The following is a 16907-nucleotide window of genomic DNA, read 5'->3' as shown; positions in this document are numbered from 1 at the left end:
ATTGATTTTTCTAAATAAGTAATAATATAATAATCAATGAGATTGAATTGATTGAACAGTATAATTGGTATTATTAATATAGAAATTTCATAACCAATAATACTTTTACCTATTCCTTTGGTAATAAATATCTGATTGCATTAAAAATATGCCATCACAGTTAATTTTTCTTCTTACCCATGAATAATAAATAATAACGTAACGATCAATGATTGGATAAATCTAACAATAGTTGGATAGGTTTGGCAAGATAAACAAAATATAATATTGAAGGATACTTTAAATAATAATAATATATAATTAGTAATATAATTAGTGTTTTTAATATAGAAATTTCATAACCAATAATACTTTTACCTATTCCTTTGAGAATAAATATCTGATTGCATTAAAAATATGCTATCACAGTTAATTTTTCTTCTTACCCATGAATAATAAATAATAACGTAACGATCAATGATTGGATAAATCTAACAATAGTTGGATAGGTTTAGCAAGATAAAAAAAATATAATATTGAAGGATACTTTAAATAATAATAATATATAATTAATAATATAAATTGTGTTTTTAATATAGAAATTTCATAACCAATAATACTTTTACCTATTGATAATAAATATCTGATTGCATTAAAAATATGCCATCACAGTTAATTTTTCTTCTTACCCATGAATAATAAATAATAACGTAACGATCAATGATTGGATAAATCTAACAATAGTTGGATAGGTTTAGCAAGATAAAAAAAATATAATATTGAAGGATACTTTAAATAATAATAATATATAATTAGTAATATAATTAGTGTTTTTAATATAGAAATTTCATAACCAATAATACTTTTACCTATATTCCTTTGAGAATAAATATCTGATTGCATTAAAAATATGCTATCACAGTTAATTTTTCTTCTTACCCATGAATAATAAATAATAACGTAACGATCAATGATTGGATAAATCTAACAATAGTTGGATAGGTTTAGCAAGATAAACAAAAAATGTAATAATGAAGGATACTTTTAGCTATTCCTTTGGCAATATCATTTACATTTGGAATTGTGCAAAAGTCCGAGCACGCTCAACGTGCCGAGCCCAAAGGCAGGCGCGTTCTTAACGACGCGATTACGCGCCACGGAAGATGTCGACTACTAAACGCAAAGGTTTCTTCATACCTTTAACGATTGCGATCACGTAGATGTCAATCGTTTCCTTCGTTTCACGATGTGTGTTTGTGCGTTATACTATTTAACTATTCGAGAGAGAGAGAGAGAGAGAGATAAAGAGAAAGAGCTTTACCGTGTCGTGTTTTCTTCTAAACGTTCGTAAATCATTCGGAATTAACGATCCTGCCTATTTCTTTTTCTATTTCCATTCTATCATCCTATACTTTTTCCTCACCCTTTCTATTTCTTTTTCCTTTTCTTTTGCTTCTCTTTTATTTACTCGGGTTAACAAAAACAAATAAAAAAAGAAAATAGAAAAAAAAGCTTAGCGTTGCATTTTACTTACACCTTAAGGATTTTTGCATGCATTATGCAAGTAGGTAATTAATGCGAAATAATTACACGGTATTTACAATACTAATTATTGCTTTTAAATAGTCAAAGAAGATCCAGTGGTGGGAGTGGGGGGGGCAGGGTCCTTAACTAACTGTAAACAAATGTATCTATCCAGTTAAAGAAAATGCAGATGCATTGCACACTTTTTTTGTGTTAAAGAAAAAGGGGAGAAAAATTCAAATTATTATTATATATAATAAAAAAGAAAAAAAATAGATAATATTTTACCCAGACCCTCCCCACCCCCCCCACCCCCACCTCTAGTCGTTGGGGTTGTTTTTTCTTTTTCTTTTCTTTTTTCTTTTTCCTTTTCCAAAGGCTACCGACATATTTTCACGAGAGCAAGGATAAATATAAACCGTGGCTCTCCTTAAAACGCATTGCTTGTCGTATCGAACTCGTTGTAATTCCGTGCATCGAGGTTGCCTTGCTCCAACAATACGGTGGCCAAATGGACACGTAGATAGACTGGCTTGCATATCTCGTCGCATCGTTGTGCTATGACCGTTAACGCTTCATCTCTTTTTGCTCTTCCAACATCTCCCTAACATCTCCCTTTTCTAATGTTTATTTATACACCATAGCTGAAAACTCGATCAATCTTAATTTACCTCTCTCTCTCTCTCTCTCTTTCTCTACCAAAAAATATGAAATATTAAAATGACATCACGTTCATCTATAAAATTATTTCTCTCTCCCTTTCCCTTCAAAATTGCATCATTCCGTTGTTTCATTTTAAAATGTATAATAATGTTATTAAAGTAAGTAGCGTGCATGTTACATTACAAGATTGATAGTAGTAGAACAATATTATTATTATTATTATTATTATTATTATGATTTATAGAAGAAAATGTTTTACATTATGAAACAGGGATGTATTTTATGATTTATTTCGGATATTATTTTGTCATACTATTTGCAAGACATAACATAATTAATCAAATCAAAATGTTGTTTTCTCGTTTTGCTTAGAATACTCGTATAATAAACCAAGGTATACGATTGCAATGAAATATTTTCTATATTGTTAAATAATTTACTTTACACACACGTTTGCATATTTTGATGCATTTTCCATTGAACAGAACAATCACACAAAAGAATATTAATTGACTTTCATAGATAACAATGTACACCACAAGTCTAACGGTGAATTTCGAAATGGACGGTGCTTTTATTTATTGTTCAGACGTGTCACGAACACTGACACCACTACTAATACACAGACACTTCAAAACTTTTCATATTTTCATATATATATATATATCGTTTCGGCTGAAAAATTCGATCATTCATCGTTAACGTGTTGCGTCGTTTCAGAAATGTCGCTTGAATTAAAAAAAAAAAAAATAATAAATAAAAAAAATATAATAAAAAAAGAGACAAATAAAGTATTCCTCTTTTTTTGCTTCGAGGTTGAATTGGTCGATCAAAGATCATCGTATGATTAATTAGTCGGTTCAAGTTAACACGTGTTAACGAAATTAATATGCTACGCTCGTGACTTCGTTGAGGAGGAAGAGTAGGCGCTAACGCAAACTCAACTCGACAATATGTCGCGGGTATGTACAAGCGTCTTAAGATCGTCGTTTCGTCGATCGAAAGTTAACTGTCCGAGTGAGAATTTCATTTTCCTGGCTCGGTGACAACAGCATCCTTTTTCTCCGTCTTCTTCTTCTTCTTCTCTTCTTCGCCATCCTATCCTCCCTTTCCCTTTCTATATCTCATCGTCACGTTCATCTTATTTCATTTTTTATTTTATTTTTCTTTTTTTTTCTTCATTTTTTCCATCAAATGTACAAATACGTTCACCTTCGACCGATTAATCAGAATTATATTTCAAGGTTTTAACAAATTTTTATTAATTTTTCGTCACCTTTGTTTTTTTTCTTTTTTTTTCTAATAAATAAATGCATTGACCGATATATATATTTATACGCGCATACTAAATTCGGTTCCAAATAATTGACGGAAATTTCCATCGGTTTACTTAATGTTCCAATAAAATATCCATAAGATAACGCAAAAGTAATTCAGCATTTAAATTATCGTTGAAAGAAGGCAAATAAACTGAAATAAATTAAAAAAAAAAAAAAATAAATTTCCAACATTCAGATATTATTTTATTTATCCTTATAGAAGATCACGTTTCATCGTCATCGTCGTAATACTTATGTTAGAGACTTTTTATCTCTTTTTCTTTTTTTCTTTCCTTTTTTTTTTTTCCTTTTTATCCAACCAACACGTAGTAAGTAAGTAACTTCTTCTTCTTCTTCTTCTTATTCTTTTTCTTCTTCTACGCTCGTTCGTTTTATCCTTCTTATTTCTGTCAATTCATATCATTCGCACGGAATACTTTATCGTAGTTGAGAAGCAAGCACACACATATGGAATTAACGACGTCAATGGCGCCAAGGGGGTGGCGGTCTAAGACTTTTCTCATCGATAATGCATGACACGTTACTCGTATATGATCCTCTCGGACCATGCAAAATATCGCAATACGATTCTTCGCAACCATTAAAACATAATTATTCTCGAACAACCAACCAAACATAATCGAAATTACTTAGGATTACTAACATAAGAACACTGATATTATTAAAAACACACTATACATATATATATATATAAATAAAAATTAATAAATAAAATAAATAAATAAAAATAAATCTATATATATATATATATATAAAAATAAAAAAAAGAGTCATAATTAACTCGCCGATGCAACTAAATATGCAGTTAATACGAATAATAAATTAATTACAATTTTATTATTCAACGAAAACAAACTAAAACAGTATTAATAAATAAACTCAACGTTAATATTTAATTTAATAATTTCTTTCAAAATCATTTCCATCACATCTTCAACATCCAAATTTCGTAAGAAAACGTAAAGGGTGAATGGTGAATGGTGATAGTGGTGGGGGATAGTGAACGAATTTATTATCTTTATTATTATTATTATTATTATAACTTGATATTTTCATTAGAGATATGATTTATCACGATTATCTATTATAATATTATATATTATGGTGCGTAGATCATCTTAGTGCATAAGTATCTTTGATTTTTACTCGCGAGAGATCGTTATAATCCAAGGATGATAGGCAGGTGTGTTTAAACCGTACTATATTTCGAACTGGCACTTAACTTGCGCGTTATGTTAATAGCAAATGCTTCGTATGCGACATGTTGCAGCGCACAGGCACGCATGCACGCACGCGAGTGCTGCGGTATGCATGTATGCAATACGCGCGAGCCAAGATGCGTCGAATTCAAATGAACTGGCTCCCGCGAACGTGGTTTCTTCTATCTTTTTATCCTCCCCCTCCCTCACCCCCACCCCCTCTTTTTTTCTTTTCTCTACTTCTTCTTTTCCTTCTTCTTTTTTCTTCTTTTTCCTCTCATCTTCTTCATCCTCATCCAGTTCGTTCAAACACATTTTATCTCTTTTACAATTTGGCATTTTTTAGTCTTATCGCATTTTTGTTTAATTTCCAATTCATTTGAATGAACGACATCGAAGATATTTTTACTTTTATACGAATATTAAATGAAATTATAGTGGCGAATGATTTATTGGAAAGTCGATACGATTATTGGATTTTTATACTAAAGTAACGTTACCTGTATATTGCTCACGATAAATTAATGATTTTTTATTCGTATTACAAAAAATATATGTATATATATTGTATAGATTCATATCACATTATCTAAAATATTAAAAGTTCTTAATTTTCAATATTAAGATTTATAATCGTACATTTTATTATAATAATTGTACTGCAATATATTGTATCTGTATATTGCTCTGTGTACCTGTATATTGCTCACGATAAATTAATGATGTTGTTCATTCGTATTACAAAAAATATATGTAGATATTATTATAGATTCATATCACATGATCTAAAATCTTAAGTTCTTAATTTTCAATATAATATTATATAATCGTACATTTTATTATAATAATGTACTGCAAATATATTGTATCTGTATATTGCTCTTGTACCTGTATAGTGCTCACGATAAATTAATGATTTTTCATTCGTATTACAAAAAATATATATATATATATTTATAAGTTCAAAATCACATTATCTAAAATATTAAAAGTTCTTAATTTTCGATATTAATATTATATAATCGTACATTTTATTATAATAATTGTACTGCAATATATTGTATCTGTATATTGCTCTTGTACCTGTATATTGCTCACGATAAATTAATGATTTTTCATTCGTATTACAAAAAAACATATAGATATTTATGAGTTCAAAATCACATTATCTAAAATATTAAAACTTCTTAATTTTCAATATTAATATTATATAATTGTACATTTTATTATAATAATTGTACTGCAATATATTGTATCATCAATTAATATACATATATAACGATCATAAATTCGTAACGTTATAATTATTAAAAAAAAAAAATACTAAATATATATATATACATATTTTTTCGATTGAAAATCACTTCCATCGAATTTAACATCACGCCATTTAAAATATCAAAGATTAAACTAATTTGTATAAGGCACAAAGAAGACGTATTTTGTAGGAAAACTTTCTCACAATCGTTAATTACGTTTTCTGCGTTGCAAGATCCGATGAATGTAATAAAAGAAACGAGAAAATGTTTTGCCATGAGACAGAGAGAGAAAGAGAGAGAAAAATGCAAATGTCTGTTTAATGTTAACTTGGAACAATCGAACAGAAGAGATCTCACACTTACTGTGGGATCGTGACACCAATCGGGATCACGTTTTATGTTAGTTGTATAGTTTCCAATAATGGCCAGGAGCATTTCACGATCGATTGACCGGACTTTCAAGCTTCCTCGTTAGGTATTACTCATTTTTCTTTTTACTCCCTTCTCCCCCCCACCGCCACCCCTCTCCCCCCTTCACGCCCCTTTAACCGGGTCTACTACCATTCAGATAAACAGAATATTTTTTTTTTTTTTTTTTTCTTTCCTTAGATATATCCTTCTAACTTTTACTCTCATTCATTCTATATTCTACGCAGACGATTTACGTTTTTTTTTTTATTCAATTTATATATTTATTTTTGTGTGTGTATTAGTTTCTCATTTCTATTTGTTGTAAAGGGAAAGGAAGGAACGCTCAAAGGGAATTACCTACCTTCACCTTATTTCCTAACCGTTGATTCATTTGTCTATTAATAGTTACCTATTACGTTCGTGTTAAATGTCAAACGATTGGATCAACAGTTACAGATTATTAACAACGAGTTTTGTTTATTGTTTTCTACGTTGTTTTATTTATTCTTTTTCTTTTTTTTTTTTTTCTTATTTATTCTCATCTAATCGCGAATTGGATATCAGAAAGCTTTTTATCCGTGTTTAGTTGTGTCGTGAAAAACATCGAAATTATGTATACCTACAAAAGAAATCTCGTAATATTTCATTTTCCAATTATATCGTTATTTCTTAATATACTATACGTGAACTTGTTTCTTTTTATCTCTTTTCTCTTTTTTTTTTATATATATTATACCGTTCAATACCAATATCGTGTTAATTATAGAGAACGAATTTAGACTGTACTGTATAATTAATGATCAATTTACAAGACGGTTTTTCCTTTTAATATTTCTTATGGAAAGTCACGTTAATTACTTTGCAGAATATATTAATAAATTTCTTCTTCTTCTTCTTCTCTAATTTTTTAGTTTTTTTTATTTACGTTAATGTGGTCATCGATAAAATCATACACGTAAACAACAAAAATAAAATGAATTAATATATATTAATATTAATATTAATATAATATAGTATTAAAAATAAATAAAAAAAAATATATGTATTATTATTATTATTATTATTTATTAATATATTCTTCCAAATATTCTCACCGAAAGAATAAATCTTTGTATTTTTTTCAATTATCATACGTGATCGATCCAAAAATTTATTAACGTTTCCTAAAATATCGAATAAATAAAAATAAATGAATACGTGTGTGCCATTTATCGCGTGCATAAATCTTATTACCAATAATAAAATAATATATCACGATGAAATGACATAATCATTGACGGCATAAAAATCGTTTATCATTTAAATGTTTCATTAAATCTATCGATAATAACCGGATTCTTTATTAAACGTAACTATTTTTTTTTTTCCGCATCCTATATGAATGTGACTGACTCATCATAAGTTTTCTATTAATAAACTATAACGTTCTACCGATTCGTAGAATCGATTACATTTTCAGAAAACACTTTTCTATAAATACGTATTAAACTTCGTGCTCGATTTACGACATATCGATTTCTAAAAATAATCGATCCATTAGAAATCCTTCGATCATTTTGTTCGATACTTATAAAAAAAAAAAAAAAAAAAAAACACGAAAAGTACTCATAATTTTTCAACAATAAATATTTCAAAGTAAAACACACACGTAACCTTTGTCATTTCTGTCAACTAAGTTTTAATATTACACATTTTTTAATATGTAAACAAATTTAATGTGTAATATTAATGGTAAATGGTGGTGGGAGGGGAGAAGATTAGTTATTTACATTGCATATTAAATATTTCAATATTTCATTCGTAATTTTAACCAGGATCCTCCCGCCCCCCTACCAGGATTTTTAGCGTAGAAAATAAGAAAAAAATAAACGTGTGTTGATTGTGAGATATTCAATTCACCGAGAGACATTAAAAGTATGCTACGATCAAGGTATCGTATTACTATTATACAGGTTGATATCATTATCTCAAAACTGAAGGGGAATCATAATTAAATAAGATAAAAAATATTAAAAGAGAGAAATAAATAAGGAGGATTATAAAAATGAATGAAAAAAACAACAACAAAAAATGAAAATGGGGGTGTGGCGTGTGTGTGTGTGTTTTCGTAAATACTATAATATATAATAATTTATATCTGTATAAGCATGGGATGCGTATGGTTCTTGAATTAATGGCGAATATACATGGATAAATAATGAGAGGCCTCATCGATCAATATTTTTATCGCCGATACCGTGATTATTCGTTACGCACGATCATTGCCGGCTTCGATCATGCTTCTGTATAAACGTAATAATAATAGTAGTATTATAGTAGTAATAGTAGTAGTAGGCACGCGCGATTCTTTACAAAGAATTCAAAGAAAAAGTGTGGGTAACATTTTATCTCTCTTCGGGTGGGTGATCCTACGTATATATATATATATATATACTTATATGTATTTATAAACACATACGGGTGCTTTATTCTAAGCTCGTACGGCTAATCTTGCCCGGTTGGGTGCACACAAATTGCAATTTGCCTTGTTGGTGGTGTCGTAACGCGCAACGTTCACCGCAATTGTCACAAACTAATCTTTCCTATGATAAAATAGAAAAAGAATAATAGAGAAAAAAAAAAGGACAGACGTAACATTATTTTTTTTCCTATCTGTAAGAAAAGAAAAAAATAATTAATAATTAATCCTCTCTCTTTCCCCCACCCACCAACCACCCCTGTTGAAATTTATTAAAATATAAAAGAAAATGAATTCTCAAAATTATTACTCGTCTTATAGTAAAAAAAAAAAAAAAAAAGAAAGAAAAAGAAAGAAAAAGAAACACGCAAAATATTTGCATATAATTAATTTCTTTTTTTCTTTTTTCTTATTCGTATACACATAAAGAAATTGAAATAAGAGATAGTATCGTCCCCTTTCGAAAAAGAGACAAACACGGTTACACATTCTCGTAATACATGTTCGGAAAGTAAGATCGATCCTTTGTATTTAATTAAAATTCCATACTTCACGGTGCATTTTTCTCAAAGTGATTCTGAAAGAGGAGAGTTGGTGGTCGGCATCGCGGTGCCAATATAAAAGTAGAAAGAAAAAAAGGGGGAGAAAGAGGTGGGTAAGAAAGAGAGAAAGTACCATCCTGTCTCTTCTCGTGATCTTAAAGTTACGTCATTGGTGGTGGTGGGTTGACGGGGGGGGGAGAAAAGGGGGTTAAGGGCCCAGAAAGGCGACTTACGTTCCTTTTCGGCATCTCGAAGTTCGTTCGAGCGAAGGAGGAGCCAAACGGTTCGTTTACCTGACGTGAATATGTCAGGTAGCAAATTTCACTTAGAAAAAAGAAAAAAAAAGAACTATTCAATTTTATTTATTATCATTTATTTTGTTTTATTTTGAAAAAAGGAAGAAACGAACGAACGAACGAACGAACGAATTAGTGAATTTTGATCGATCGTTTGATATATATACAGGGTGTCCCGCATAAATCTAGTCACGATTTTTCATATACTTGCGATAACCTGACAAAAAAATACTTTGAACAAAAGTTGATCTGTTTTCATATTAAATTAAAGTACGCTCTTTTTTCTACGCGTAGAATACTTTGTCGAGTTATAAATCGATCTGCAAAGGTTCATAAAATGTCTGAGAATGCAATGCTGTAAATTGTGCATCTTTGCAATTTCTTTGAAAAGTTTGGGTAAATATTTTTTATATTTATAGCAAACGGATTTTAATGATTTTGATATTTAATTAAAGTACACTCTTTTTTCTACGCGTAGAATACTTTTTGTCGAGTTATAAATCGATCTGCAAAGGTTCATAAAATGTCGGAAAATGCAATGCTGTAAATTGTACAACTTTTTTCTTTCAAAAAAGTTTCGGTAAATATTATTTATTTTAGAAGAAGAAGAAGAAGAAGATAAAAAGATGATAATGAGCAAGGAGTAACGTAAAAGTTTAATCATTCGACATTATTATTGATTAGATCGAATCAAATAATATTGAAAGAAAATTATTAAACGAATTTTTCTTTTCGTCAATTTCAAATGACAACTCAATTTCTATGTAAATTTTCACAATATATCTACCGGCATTTTTTTAATAATTAATATTATACTTCGAATATAAAAAAAAAAAAAAAATGAAAAAGAAGAAGAAGAAGAAGAAAAAGATAAAAGGATGTGAGCAAAGGAGTTACGAAAAAGTTTAGTCACTTTACATTGATTAATCAGAGCATGCTCGAGTTCGTTCATAGCAAAGTACGAAGGAAGAAGAAAGGAACACACCGAGCAACGAAAAGGACCCTTCGAAATGAGGGGTTTCCTCTCTCTCTCTCTCTCTCTCTCAAGAAAAAGACAGAAAGAGAGAGAGAGAGAGAACGATGAGTCGGCGATATTTTTTGTTCGATCGAAAAAATATCCTCGATCCTTTTTCGTCTCGTCGATAAAAAGGGACCGCTCGTTCGCATGCATGCGTGCATGCATGTTACAACACGGCAAGAAAAGGTAGAAACGATGATGTAGAAGAGAGAGAAAGAGAAGAAAAAAAAAAAATAATAATATTAAAATTAAAAAAAAAAAGAACAGCACTAACCTAAGTCGCACGTGTAATTTGCAGCAATTTGGCAATTGCATATAATTGATGAGGATACCTTTTAGTTGCCGATGGCGTACTACACTCGTCGTCCACGCTTGCCGAGTTAAGTAGGGCTAATCATGGGGTTTGGAGAGCTCGGAAATATCAGGAACCTGTCTTATTCTAGCATCGAAATCTCCAGGACCTCTCGTGTATTTAGAGAACCACATATATATATATAAATTGTATGGTGTATATATATATATATATTTAGATGGTATGGTATATATATATATATACACCATACCATACCATATATATATATATACCATATTTAGTCGGTGGGTCGTGTTGTAATATATACCTGAGCCCTACGGAAAGTAAGACAGAGAAGAAAAAAAAGAAGATAGAAAGCTAAAGGAAGAGAGATAGCAAAAAGGAACCTAAAAAGGGCCCTCCTACTTCCCAGAAAGAATGGCCCAAGATACCTATTGTTCTTGCTAATTGCCACCCCGAATAGTCGACCCGCCCTTCTTCTTCTTCTTCTTCTTCTTCTTCTCCTTCTTCTTCTTCATCATCATCATCATCATCATCATCCTTTTCCTCTATCCTCTTATTTCCTCCCTTTACCCTCAGTCCATTCTTTAATAGCCGGGTGCGCTCGTCGTTGATAGTTACCGGTTCCAACGCAAATACAGCTTTCGAATTATTCTGCGCAGCCCTTTGTGAAAAGAAAATTAGCCGAAACTCAACAGTAAGATCTTCTTCCTTTCCGAATGGGTATACATATTTTCGTATTCCTCGAAATATTCCTATACCTGTTTTAAACCATGCCACAAGGATTTCCTCCTTTTCTTTTCTTTTTTTCTCTTGTCCCAAAAGTGTAGTCTAAATTTTTCACGGTTTTTCCACGAAAAGAATTTCAAGGTTTCTGACCACTGTCTGCGTCTGTCTTTCTTCTGGGTTATGAGTCATCCTTGAAAATGATCAATACATTCTTCTAAGTTCTTATTAAGTATGTTAAATAAATATTTATTAATTATATTTATTCTACGATTAATCAGCGAGTAATTAAATTGTTCGATGAAAATAAATTGGATTTCTTATCGAATTATTCAGATTATTATGAAATGAAGAATAAGTTATTGGTATATTTAACTATAAAGCGTAATATAAAATAGCAGTGTCCGTTCTTTAAACTTTGAATATTATAAATGTCCTTGCAAATTTGCCGGTAAATAAATCATTTCTTTTTTTTTTTCCGTCAACCACTTCAACGCTTATGATTCCGGTGCGCTTGGTGCTTTGGCTATGATCCGGCGAGAGGAGAAGTGAGTGCTAACGCGAAAGCTTTCGAAGAAATTTCCTAAAAATACTTAAGCACGTAGAGTTAGAAACTCCTCTCGGGTTTGGTTGGCACCGTGCGAAACCTTTTAACAACATTGTCGCCTTTAAATTTCGCAATTTTCGTAATCATTGCCAAGTTGTGTCCGCTTGTCCCTGCGATACCGTTGCTTTTTTCAAATTCCTTACAAAATATTTCTCGTTCGTATTTTCAAAAATCGTGGAACGTGATTGATTTTTCTCTTCACTTTGACCGAAACGAAATTTTTCTATTAATTCATTTATTTCTCAACAAATATATATAGATCATTATTATTAACTATTATTATATATTTTTATATATTATAAATTTTATATTATTTTAATTTTATATTATTTAATAATTATATATATTATAAATTTTATATATTTTTATATATTATATTATTATTATTATATATATATTTTATATATTATATTATTCCTCAAAGTTTATATAATATTTTGTTTTGTGTGTCAGTGACCTATATTTTGATTATTATGATATATATATATATATATCTGTGCCAACGTAAATCAAATTTGGCAGTGTCTTCCAATATCTTTCTCGCGAGGACGATACTGTCCGATTATATTTATCGTTGTTGAAAGTAATACAACTCTCTATCTCTCTCTCTCTCTCTTTCTTCCAGCGTAATAATTTAACACTTCCGTCAAAAAAATATTAATTTATTAACGTTATAAATAAATATTATATATGTTAAGATAACAAGAACGAACGTCACAAGGAAGCAATTGGCACGAGTCACATAAATTATTTTTCTTTCTTCTTCTTTTTTTTTCATACAAATTTAATCATTTTGTTTTATATATCTTTTTCATTTTCTTTCCTTCTATTTCCTTCTTTTTTTACTAACGTTTCATAAAATTTGATCGTTACAGTGTAACTTAAGAAATATTATTTTTCATTTGAAAAATAATGATGTATTTTTAAATGAAAAATATAAAAATAAATCAAAATAAAAATATCTCTCTCTACTTAGATGAATATAAATCGCGTGAGAAAGTAAAAGATGAATTTGTGCCCATGAGTGAATTGATTTCTCTCGTGTCAGTGTAAATAAAAAGTCCTAATCGGCCCTTTTCTTCAACTCTATCTTTCTTCCCTTTCCCTTTTCTCTGTCTGTTTCTCTTTCTCTCTCGTACCACGAGTCTTCCTTTGGAATCCGGTCGAGCTCAGAGAATTTCGACGGGCACAGGGTCAGAACAGGAAGAACAAAAGCTTTATTGGAGCCAAACCACCGTGGTCAGCAAAGACCGGCTTTCGAACCAACCGAAAAAGGACTTAAAAAAAGACAAAAGCAACCGAACCATTACGAGAATATAACCGTGGGTGCACTTGTCTCGTTCAAGAAAATCATTTTATTCTTATGTAAATACTTTTAACATTCTTCTTAATATTTATTACGTTGCGAGATAATTCAATATTATAATATATAGAAAAGAAAATTATTTTTCTGTATTTTTTTTCTTTTTTACTTTTTTTAACAGAACAAAAATGGTATTTTTTAAGTTGAACAATTATTTTAATTAGATTATACTTCGGTGGGGTGGGGGGGTGGATCGATTATTTTTCTTGACGTCACCCTCTTCTTTTTTCTTTTTCTTCTTTTTCTTTACCACGAACGTATAATAAATATTTAAATATCGAACATAATCGATAATCGATTCAATTTCAACGTGACAAAATATAATTCTCGTCGAGTTTAAAATAAAGATTATCAGACACGCTTTTGTAATAATTATAAAGTTTAAAAGCCTTACTTCGCGTATATTTATTTAATTAAAGTAACATCGAGGAAAAGGATAAATGAATAATAGGTCAATTAGAATCCGTGAAATGAATTTTCACGTATACGCTAACGAGTTTCGAACACGCAATACGAAAAACCCCATTCTGCCACTGTTGAAGAAGTTTACACGCTCGTAAATTAGATTTATGAATTACTACGTTTTCCACTCGTGTCAGTTGAAAATGATGATCGGTTAATAAATCATCTCGGTTTAATTAAAAATATTACGGTATTTATATTTGAACGTAGAAAATAATGTCTCGCGTTTTTTTTTCTTTTTTTTTTTTTTTTTTTCTTTTTTTTTTTTTTGTTGCTCACGTGACACACATTTTGTTTGTTTCATTTAAATACAAAATATATAATAAATTTAACGCTTTATAATTCCTTAACAGTTCAAATATATATCTTTTAATAACCCTAGTTCTTTTCTTTTTTTTTTTCTTTTTTCTTTTTCTTTTTTCTTTTTTCTTTTTTCTTTTTCTTTTTTTTTTCTTTTTCTTTTTTCTCTTCTTTCAAGACGATTCGAAATATTCGTAGGCACGATAAAACTTTGGCAGACCTCCTGTAGCGCTTACAAAAGACAGAAACGGCAACATGAGACAAGCCCATTTGACTTTTTAAGAAGACTCATCCATTCCCGTTTCCTTAACCAAAACCTTTTCGTTTCTTTACCGAGTTTTATATCATGCCAATTTATTCTTCACATTTTACGTACATTTTAACGTTCAATTATTATTATTATTATTATTATTATTATTATTATGACAACATTCTTCGTTAATATTTAAACGGGGCCTCTAATCATTTATTTTCTTTTAATTTTCTTTTAATTTTCTTTTCTGCGTTTTTTTTTTTTTCTTATTTTTTATTTTCATCAATTTTCTCTTTCATCCTGTCTCTCGTTGAAATTATTAATTCCACCATGTCCCTTTTTATTCGCAATCATTATTCCCGAGACTCGTTACACAAACTTGCCGATATGATCGGCAACTTAACAAGCTTATACTTTCATTTTATACGATCTAGATATTATAATATTCGAGTATATGTTAGTTGGTTGAAAGGCAGATGGACGGTTGGTTAACTGTACAAAATGAGTCACATCAATTATTTCCGATACCAATTATCCCTGTTATCGTTTTATTTTCTATACGAATATCTCGTACTTTATAAATGATTAAAATCGTAATTAGTATTATTACCGCATTATTTAAACGATCATTTATTATTTATCTATTATATCGTGTATGGAAATATTTTTAATTAGATTTTAAGACAATTAAGTTTTCCTTTTTATTAATACAAGTAGATATACATATATTCTTTTTTATTTCGATAATCAAATTAATAATCATTCCAACCCTTTTTTATTATTTTCTTTTTTTTTTTTTTAATCGATCAAATACTTGTCAACACACCTAACTTCTTTTATCCATCAACGTCAAGATTTGCAATTCCAACAATCTTCCGGAACCATGGCACTCCTCTTTCTTTATCCTGACGGGTATACCCTTTTTATGATTTATTTTTAACGGCTACCTGTTACGATAATTATTCAAAGAATATTAGAAATGCATGATCATCTTCTTTTATTCATTCTCATCTTGACTTTCAACACATTTTTTTTTTACATATAAATTCTTTCCTTTCTTTCTTTCTTTCTTTCTTTCTTTCTTTCTTTCTTTCTTTCTTTCATTCTATTTAATTGATTTAAATGATTCTTCGTATTGAGATGATCTTAATTCAAAAAAAAATATATATATATATAGCTATACCTCATATTATTAGAATAGATTAGAAAAATATTCAATTCCCATTATATCTGACATTATTGATTATCAATTCTAAATTTTTTTTATAAATCTAGATTCTTGTATTCTAAAAGAAAAACAAATAATTTGACTGTATAAAGAATTAATATAAATATTTTAATTATTTATATTATATATATTATTATTATTATTATTATTAAATGCATATAATATTGTTTTATTAATATTGATGAATTTAAAATGCACTTTCAATGATCTTTTTCTCATTGAATTAAACTTTTCATATTACTTACTACTATCCTACATGATGCAGCTTTCGTTCTTGCGTGCAGGTACGTCGAACAGGTGTTTCGTCGAACTAACGATCATAATCACACGATTCATGTCTGCACATTTTGTTGCTGTTATTGTTGTTGTTTTTTCTTTCTCTCGATAATACCTTCCATCTATAAACGTCGTATTAAATATTCAAATTAATTCAATTTTTGCTTCCTCTCTCTCTCTCTCTCTCTCTCTCTCTTTGCATGCGTTTAAAAACATTATAGGTAAGTAAATAAGTACTTACTCGTTCAAATGAATCCTTTTATTTCTACGAATTATGAATAAGTTAGAAGAAAATGTTCATCCATTAACGTAATTTCCCTTGATTCGGTTTAGTTTCACTCATCATCTTGAATAATCTTCACGTAGGACAAGTGTATGCGTGCATATAAAACCCCAGAGTCTTTTATTAATCCGATTCATTATTCGTCTCGGTTGCTGTAACTCGTTGAATTCGACTCGTATATACTTTTCCAAGAAAATTCTAGATTGGCTTGTGTCGCGTACGACATTGGCCAAATGCCAAGTTGTTTTAATAAACGAGAAAAATTGACGGAAAGGAAAGGAAAGCAAAAGCAAAAGCAAAAGCAAAAGCAAAAGCAAAAGCAAAAGCAAAGCAAAAGCAAAAGAAAAAAAGATGCGGTAATATTTAAAAGTACATTTAAAAAAAAGAAAAAGAAAAAAAACCTTTCT

General features: G+C 29.5%; 1 protein-coding gene and 1 long non-coding RNA gene across 2 annotated transcripts in view; one reads left to right on the top strand and one right to left on the bottom strand.

Annotated features, from left to right (window-relative positions):
- Positions 1-16907, top strand: part of LOC122514382 (BMP and activin membrane-bound inhibitor homolog) — a 32592-nt gene that overhangs the window by 7983 nt on the left and 7702 nt on the right. The gene's annotated exons all lie outside the window — the stretch shown is intronic.
- On the bottom strand, positions 11529-16322 carry LOC122514383. Its single transcript, XR_006303043.1, has 3 exons — positions 16187-16322; positions 11764-11921; positions 11529-11666 (listed from the first exon to the last, which is right to left on the bottom strand). It is a non-coding gene; the product is annotated as an uncharacterized LOC122514383 (long non-coding RNA).

The sequence above is a fragment of the Polistes fuscatus genome, unplaced genomic scaffold (assembly GCF_010416935.1).
Source record: "Polistes fuscatus isolate 324 unplaced genomic scaffold, CU_Pfus_HIC Scaffold14, whole genome shotgun sequence".
NCBI lineage: Eukaryota > Metazoa > Arthropoda > Insecta > Hymenoptera > Vespidae > Polistes > Polistes fuscatus.
This window is presented reverse-complemented; position numbering and strand designations above follow the sequence as displayed.